We start from the raw sequence: 9001 nt of genomic DNA, 5'->3' as shown, positions 1-9001 counted from the left end.
ATACATTTTATATTTGTCCAATAAAAACACCAGTATTATATTTTTAACTTGATAAGCAGATTCTAAAAGTCAAACAGAAAATAGACAAGTAAAAATAGCCACAAAAATTGTAGGAAAATGAGTAATAACTCATTTCTAATATCACAAGAAATACCATATGAATCATAGCTCTGAAGCCATAAAAGAAGCTTTTTGTGCCTGGAACAGCCATGGCTCATGGTCCCAAGAAACATATGAAGCATACAGCAGCTCTAAAGCATCGGATGCTAGATTAACTGGTGTGTCTGTTCCTCATCCAAATACATACAAATCTCCATAGGCTGAGATAATGTCTCCCTCTCATTATTTTCCTAAGGAGCAGGCTTATGTGTGCCCTAACAGAAGATGAAGTAAAGAAGATAAGCCTGTAGTGTTTCATTAAGATAGGCAGCAAGGTCCAAACTGATATAACCTACCTCCTGGTTTTATGGATGTCAAAAGCAGTGGCATTTAGACATCTTGGTGTCTAACCCGTGACACCAAGAGGCACTTTACTATTCATGGTATTCCATCTGAGGAAACCAAGTACAGGTTGTGCAAAGTGAGAAAGATCCTTGTGGAAACAAAAGGAATCCCTCATCTGATGACCGCTGATGCTTGCACAATCCACTACCCTAATACCCTCATCAAGGCGAATGACACTATTCATACTGATGTGGAGACTTGGGAGTTTACTAATTTCATCAAGTGTGACACTGGTAATCTGTATATGGTGACTGAAGGTGTTAACGTAGGAAGAAGTGGTGTGACCACCAACAGAGAGCGACACAATGGTTCTTTCAGTGTAGTTCATGTCAAAGATGCCAGTGGCAACAGCTTTGCCAACCAGCTCTCCCACATTTTCATTATTCACAAAGGCAATAAACAATGGGTTTCTCTTCCCTTTGGAAAGTCACCTGCCTCACCAATGCTGGAGAGAGAGACAAGACACAGGCAGCCAAACAGAGCAGTGGGTGAAATGGTTTCTTGGTGACATGATTGGAAGTCTTTATACTTAAAGATAATACAGCATGGAAAACAGTGGTAAAAGGCAATATGGGACACTTTATAGAATACTTGTGTGAAAATGGCCTTTAAAACTATGAAAAACTCCTGAAATCAGTTAATAAAATGTTGATAAACCAAGTTCATCTACATATCAATTCCACTATAGTCAATGTCTCAGATACATAAAAATAGTTTGCCCAAAGTGAGTTATTTGAAAAGTGTTGAATGATAGGACAAAGCTAAGTGTAGGATTATAAGGAAAACACTAGAGTTGGTGCATTGTCTAAGAACTGGTATTAGCAAGACAGATCATCTCCTTCAAGCCTAAAGAGGTGAGGGAAGAACAGTTACTGGACTCAGATGAAGTTTTGTTTAAGACAGCTGGCTGGCAGAACATAATCCTGCAAGAATACAGACACCCTTCAGGGACTAGGGATGGAGGGAGAAAACCAGGGCTATGCATATCCTGCCTCTGCTCTCCTCCCTTCCTTTACTCTTCTGTGCCAGTACCCCTAATTGGTGGAACTTAACCAGGATCTGTCAGTCAGCCCATAGAATTCACTCTCTTGAGGCATAAAAGCTCAAAAAAATATAGTAACTACAATTAGAATAGATGGGCTGGGGCGTGTGGGTGGCTCAGTCAGTTAAGCCTCCGACTTTGGCTCAGGTCATGATCTTGCAGTCTGTGAGTTCCAGCCCCGTGTCCAACTTTGTGCTGACAGCTCAAAGCCTGGAATCTGCTTCGGATTCTGTGTCTCCCTCTCTCTCTGCCCTTTCCCCACACTTGCTCTCTCTCTCTCTCTCTCTTTCTCAAAAATAAACATTAAAAAAAAAGAGATGGGCTTATTACATTGGACACAGCAAAGATCATCCTGAATTAGAATATAAATCACTGTAAAATACTAGATTGAAGCACAGAGAGAAAAAAAATGAATGAAAATCAGAAAAGAGCAAGAGTTATATTGTATGTTGAATATTAAAACTTCTAACAGAAAAAGAGCCTAGGGAGTATATGACAGAAGCAATATTTGACGATAGACTGTCCAAGAATTTTCAAAAATTAATGAATGTTTGAACAAATGATGTTGGAAAAACTGGATAACCTCACTGCAAAAGAATGAAGTTGAACTTTTACTTTATGCCAATACCATGTACAAAAAATTAACTCAAAATGGATCGAAAGCCTAAATATAAGACCTGAAGTTGTAACACTCTTGAAGCAAACATAGGGAAAAAGCTTTGTGACATTAGATTTGGCAGTGATACCTTGGATGTGACACAAAAAGCAGAAAGCAACAAAAGAAAAACATATAAATTGGACTACATCAAAATTAAAAACTTTGTACATCAAAAGACATAGTCAACAGAATTAGAGGCAACCCGAAAAATGGGGAAATATCTGCAAGTCATATATCTGATAAAGGGTTAACATCCAGAATGAAGAACTCCTAGAACTTGACAAAAAAAAAACCAAGAAAACATAAACAACTCAATTTAAATATGGCCAAAAGGCTTCCATAGACATTTCTCTAAAGGAGATATACAAATGAATAATAAGCACATGAAATGATGCTCAAAACAGCAAATCATTAGGGAAATGCAAATTAAAACCACAGTGAGATGCCACTTCACACCTATTAGGATGTTTATTATCAAAAACACAGAAAATAACAAGTGTTGGCAAGGATGTGGAAAAATTGGAATCCCTGTTAGTGGGAATACAAAATGGTTCAGCTGCTGTGGAAAATGGCATGGCAGTTCCTCAAAAATTAAAAATAGAATTATCATATGATCTAGCAATTCTACTTCCAAAATAATTGAAAACAGACTCTTAAACAGATATTTGTATACCCACTTTCATAGTAGAACGATTCACAGCAACTAAAAGAAGAAAGCAACCCAAGTGTCCATTGACAGATGAATGGTTAAATAAAATGTGGTATACACACACAATGAATATTATTCAGCCTTAAAAATCAGGAAATTCTGATATGCTACAACATGGATAAACCTTGAAGGCATTATCCTAAGTGAAACAGGCCAGTCACAAAAGGACAAATACTGTATGATTTCATTAAATGAGATACCTAGAGTAATCAAACTCATAGAAAACAGAATTGTGGTAGGCAGGGGCGGGGAGAAGGAGGATATGGGGAATTATTGTTTAATGGATATGGAGTTTCAGTTTGGAATGATGAAAAAGATCTGGAGATGGATGGTAGTGATGGCTGTACAACAATGTGAATGTAATCAAATGCCTCTAAACTGTACATTTAAAATGGTTAAAATGGCAAACGGCCATTGCTAAAACATACAGTTTTATAAAGAAGTAAATTCTCCACAAATTGGCCTGTGCAATCTCAATCAAAATTGTACGCAGGGATGATCAGGCTAGGGGAAAGGCAAACAACTAAGGGTAGGTAGCAGATGGGGCTGAGTGCATCTGAGGAGGCACAGAAAATGAATCTTGTATTTTGAGGAAAATAAAAATTAAGTTTTGCAATTTCCACTTTTTATCATAGTGTGTAGTATGTAGTAGGAGCTTGATATCACTTTTTTAAATAATTAAAAATATTTTTACTAAATATGATTTGCTTTTCTTAGTCAAAGGGATGTCACATTTGTGTGTCTTACAACCAAATTTTCTCTCTTGTTCCAGTTATTTCCATCTCCCAGGAAGTAAAGATTGCCTACAAACAATAAAACACAAACACACACACATGTATGTGTATACAACCAATAGAAAAATGGAGAAAGACTATTAACTGACAATTCACAAGAGAAAAAGAGAATGAGTAATATTCATATGAAAGCCTTATCAACCTCAGACATAAAATTAAATGGCTTGAATTAAAATGTTCATTTATTTTTACTGCCTTATACAACTCCACTAAAATAGAAAAGAGAGCCACAGTCAATGAATGATATCCATAAATATTTGCAAGATATATTGTTGAGAGTGGACGAAAGTATGGTTATTGACATAAAAGAGTAAAAGGAATTTAAGACCCAATACCAGCACAGAGGATGTCTATAACAGAGCACACTAATTTACCAAGTAAAAACCATAAAATGCTGCTCAGGATAGAAGCAGCATTTATTTCCAGAGATGAAAGATGGGATGGAAAGTACAGTGGCTAATTTAAAGTGAGCATAAAATGGAGTTAAAACCAAAGTCTCTTCTGCTTCCCTGCCAACTCCTTGTGAGGAAACCAGAAGCCTTGTCCTGCAATAAATTGAACTATAGAAGCTCTAGATTCAGAGAAACTGGTCAATTGAAAGTGGGTGTGAGGCACTGCAATACAAAGAAGATGTTAAGTGAAATTTTACCCATTAAATAGTGAAACACTCCCCCTACCCTAGTCTTATTTCCCAGCTCATTTGAATAGAATGTTTACAGTCAGGCATTTATCAGCACATCCTAAGTCATTAAACTGAATGGTTCTTCCCAAGAGAAATTGAAGAGCCTGAGGTAAGCTCAACAAATATTGGCATGTGGGTCTTCCAACAAAACACAGAAGCACTGCCCTGTCATCCTGAAGTGAACCTCACTAGTGGATAAGCCTCACCAAAACACACAGAGGTTTCAGTAAGCTTTTTGGAGCCTAAAACTATTGAGTCTTCTAATCCATGGACATTGTGTATCTTTCAATTTATTTATTATTATTTCTTTTGTCAACCTTTCATATTTTTCACCTTATATATTACTTTTTTTTCCTTCGGATTTATTTCTCAATGTTAAATGTGTTGATGCAATCATAAACAGTACTGTTTTAACAATTACATATTATATGTAAGTGATGAGACATGGGAATCTACCCCAAAAACTAAGAGCACACTTTGCACACTATATGTTCACCAATTTGACAATAAATTCTATTTTAAAAAATTTAAAAAAACTTATAAAAAAGAATAAAGCTTAAAATAAATAAACCCACATAAAATAATTGCATATTATAATTGCTTACTGCTAATTTATAGAAATATAATTAATTTTTTGGTGTTGACTTTGTATACTGCAACCTGGATAAGCTGATTTATTAGTTGTAGGAGCTTTTTGAGATTTTCCAAACAAACAATTGTGTTATCTGAAAATAGTTATTTCTTCGTTTCTGACCTATATGCTTTTAATTTTTTCCTTGCCTTATTACATTGGATAAATTTTGCAGTATAATATTAAATTGGAGTAGTGAAAAATGGCATCCATGCCTTGCTACAGATCTTAGAGAGATAGTATTCAGTCTTTCGCTAATAAGTATGGTGTTATGTGTAGGCTTTTGGATATGCCCTTTATTAGGATAAGTTACCTTTTACTCCTAGTTTGCTGAAAGTTTGTATCATAAATGGATATTTAATTTTATTGAATGCTTTTTTCTACATATATTAAAATGATCTTTTTCTTTTTTCTACTTTTTATTAAAATTTTTTTTACTGTTTTATTTATTTTTGAGAGAGAGACAGAATACAAGCAGGGGAGGGGCAGAGATAGAGGGAGACACAGAATCCTCTGAGCTGTCAGCACAGAGCCCAATGCAGGGCTTGAACTCGTGAGCCTCAAGATCATGACCTGAGTCGAAGTTGGATGCTTAACTGAGTCATCCAGGCTCCCCACAATGATCTTTTTTCTATTTGGTCTGTTAATATCATGCATTATATTGATTGATTTTGTAATAGGTAAGCTTTGCTTTTCTGGAATAAAACCAAGTTGGTCATAATATATTATCTTTGTGTACATTGTTGGATTTGATTTGCTAAGTTATGTTTTGTTCTGTTTTTTGTTTTTGTTTTTGTTTTTTTTTTTTTTTTTTTAGAATTTTTGTGTCTCTGTCCATGAAGGTATGTAGTTTTCTTTTTTTTGCAATACTTTTTTATGATTTTACTATTAGGATAGTGCTGGTCTCACAAACTAAGTTAGAAAATATTCTCTCCTTTTATATTTTCTAGAAGAGATTTTGTTTGTTATTATTTATTCCTTAAATGTTTAGGAGTATTCATCAATGAATCTGAGTCTGTTGTTTGTGTGTGTGTGTGTGCATGTGTAAGATTTTTAACTATAAAATCAATTTATTTAAGAGGTATTGAATTATTTAGGTTATTTGTTTCTTCTTGAGTAAATTTTGGTAGTTTGTATCTTTCGAGGAATTGGCTCATTTTATTTATAGTGTCAAATTTATGGGCATGAGACGGTTTGTATCATCTTTTTATTGAACTTGTAATTTATTGCTGGGTAACAAATTACACTAAAAATTAGAGAGCAGAGCTTAAACCATAAAACATTTGTTTCCTCGCAGTTTCCATGGTTTGGAAACCCATGGATCAAAGAAAGAACCTGACTCACCTATATGTCTCTGGCTCATGATCTCTTATAAGGTTGCAGTTAAACTGTTCGCCAGGCAATGGTTTCATCTGAACTCAATCTGGGGGATGGGGAACCACTTCACTCAGGTTGTTGTTAGCAGGTCTCAGTCTCTTGCCCTGTGGGCCTTTACAAAGCTGTGTCACAACATGGTTTCTGGAGTTCCCAAGGAGAAGCACTACAGGAAAAAGCAAGTGAGAGAGCCCAAGGTGAAAGTCAAAGTCATTTAAAGCCTAATCTCAGGAGAGATAGTCCATTATTTATAGAATGATCTATCCATTAGAAGCAAGTCAGTAAGTCCAGTTTACAGTCAAAGGGAGAGTATTGCATAAGAGCATGAATACCAAGAGCTACTCATCACTGTGAGCCATTGGGGGCCTGCATTATACACTTAACCTTTTAAAGTCTGTAGAAATTATAGTGATATCTCTTCCTCTATTTTTGATACTGGTAATTTATGTCCTTTCTTATTTTCTTGGACATTCTAACTAGAGATTGATATCAATATCATTGATATTTTCAAAGAAACAATTTTTGGTTTCATTGACTGTCTCTACTGTTTGTCTGTTTTCAATTTCATTGACATCTGATTTTACATTTATCATTTCCTTCTGTTTATTTTCTCTTTTTACTGCTCTATTCTGGTAGAAGCTTGGATACTCATTTTAGAATTTTCTTCCTTTCTAATATGAGCTTTTAACCATGTAATTTTTCCTCTAAGAATAGCTAATAGGTACAGAGTTTTGATATTATGTGGTTTTTATTTTCATTTTGTTCAAAATGTCTTTTTTTTTAATTTTCTTAATGTTTATTTTTATTTTTATTTTTATTTATTTATTTTTTTAACGTTTTATTTATTTTTGAGACAGAGAGAGACAGAGCATGAACGGGGGAGGGGCAGAGAGAGAGGGAGACACAGAATCGGAAGCAGGCTCCAGGCTCTGAGTCATCAGCCCAGAGCCCGACGCGGGGCTCGAACTCACGGACCGCGAGATCCTGACCTGAGCCGAAGTCGGCCGCTTAACCGACTGAGCCACCCAGGCGCCCCAATGTTTATTTATTTTTAAAAGAGAGAGAGCAGAAGCTGGGGTGGGGGGGTGGAGGGGAGGTAGGAAGAGAGAGGAAGATACAGAATTCAAAGCAGGCTGCAGGCTCTGAGCTGTCAGCACAGACAGCTGTGTTCCAACACAGGGCTGGAACCCACAAACATGAGATCATGACCTGAGCTGAAGTCAGATGCTTAATCACCTGAGCCATCCAGGTGCCCCATGGTTCAAAATATGTTTTCATTTCCCTTGACACTCTTCTTTGTCACATAAGTTCTACAAAGTATGTTGCTTAATCTCCCAATATTTGGGGATTTCCCCTATATCTATTATTGATTTCTAGTTTAATTCTGTTATGGTCCAAAAGCATACTGTGTAGGATTTTTTTTTTAATTTGTTGAGGTTTCTCTTTTGACCTAGCACATGCTCTGTTTTGGTGAATATTCCACTTACATTGAAAATAAAGTAGATGTTATTTTTCTTGAGGGACCATTCCCTGTATGTTAGAAGTAGTTGGTTTACAGTGTTGTTTAGATCATCTCTATCCTTACAGACTTTCTATCTACTCTGTTCAATAAATTACTGAGAGAAGTGGAGGTGTTCAGCTATAATTGTGGATTCATCTATTTCTCCTTTCAGTTTTTTTCAGTTTTTTTCTATATATTTTGAAGCTCTGTTGTTAGTATATACACATTTAAAACTGCCCTCTGGACAACTATACCCTTTATCATCATGTAATGACCCTCTTTATTTTTACTAGTATTTATTCTAAAGTTTACTTTGTCTAATATTAATATACTCCAGCTTTCTATTGGAAGGTGTTTGCATGATATCTATTCCATCATTCATTTACTTTTAACCTATAGATTTTTATATTAAAAAATGGTTTCACATAGACATCTTATGATTTTGTGGTTTTTTTAATCCAATTTGACAATCTCTGTTTTACCTGGTACGTTTATTAGGCCATTCACATTTAGGTCATTATTGATATAGTTGCAATAAAATCTACCATATTGCTAGCTGTTTTTGTTTATTCTTTTTTCTTCTTCTGCCTTCTCATGCTAATCAACAATGTTTAATAGTTTCATTATTAGTTAACCATTAATTTATTATTTATATGTCTTTAAAAATATTTTATGGTTGGGACACCTGGGTGACTCCATTGGTTAAGTGTCTGACTTTGGTTCAGGTCATGATCTCACAGTTCACCAGTTTAAGCCCCACATGGGGCTCCAGCTCAGAGCCTGGAGCCTGCTATGGATTCTGTGTCTCCCTCTCTCTCTGTTCCTCCCCCACTCACACTCTCTCTCTCAAAAATTAATAAAGATTAAAAAAAATTATAAAACATTTTTTATGTTTTATACCATTTTATGGTTGTTCTAAGGTTTGCAATATACAGCTATATTAGTTTCCTATTGATGCTGTAATATATTATCACAAATGTAGTAGTTTAGTTCAGTACAAATTTATCTGCTTGTCAGAAGTCCAAACTCAGTCTTTTGGATTAAAGTCAAGATGTTGACAAAGCTTGTTCCCTCTGGAGGCTCTAGGAGAAAATCTGTTTACTTGC

General features: G+C 35.4%; 1 pseudogene; it reads left to right on the top strand.

Moving 5' to 3' along the window:
* The first annotated feature begins 209 nt into the window (after positions 1–209).
* Positions 210–996, top strand: LOC102960508 (annotated as a pseudogene).
* Positions 997–9001: the final 8005 nt, after the last annotated feature.

Source organism: Panthera tigris, chromosome C1 (genome assembly GCF_018350195.1).
Source record: "Panthera tigris isolate Pti1 chromosome C1, P.tigris_Pti1_mat1.1, whole genome shotgun sequence".
Taxonomy (NCBI): Eukaryota; Metazoa; Chordata; class Mammalia; order Carnivora; family Felidae; genus Panthera; species Panthera tigris.
Note: the sequence above shows the minus strand (reverse complement) of the source record. Positions and strands in the feature narration are given on the sequence as shown.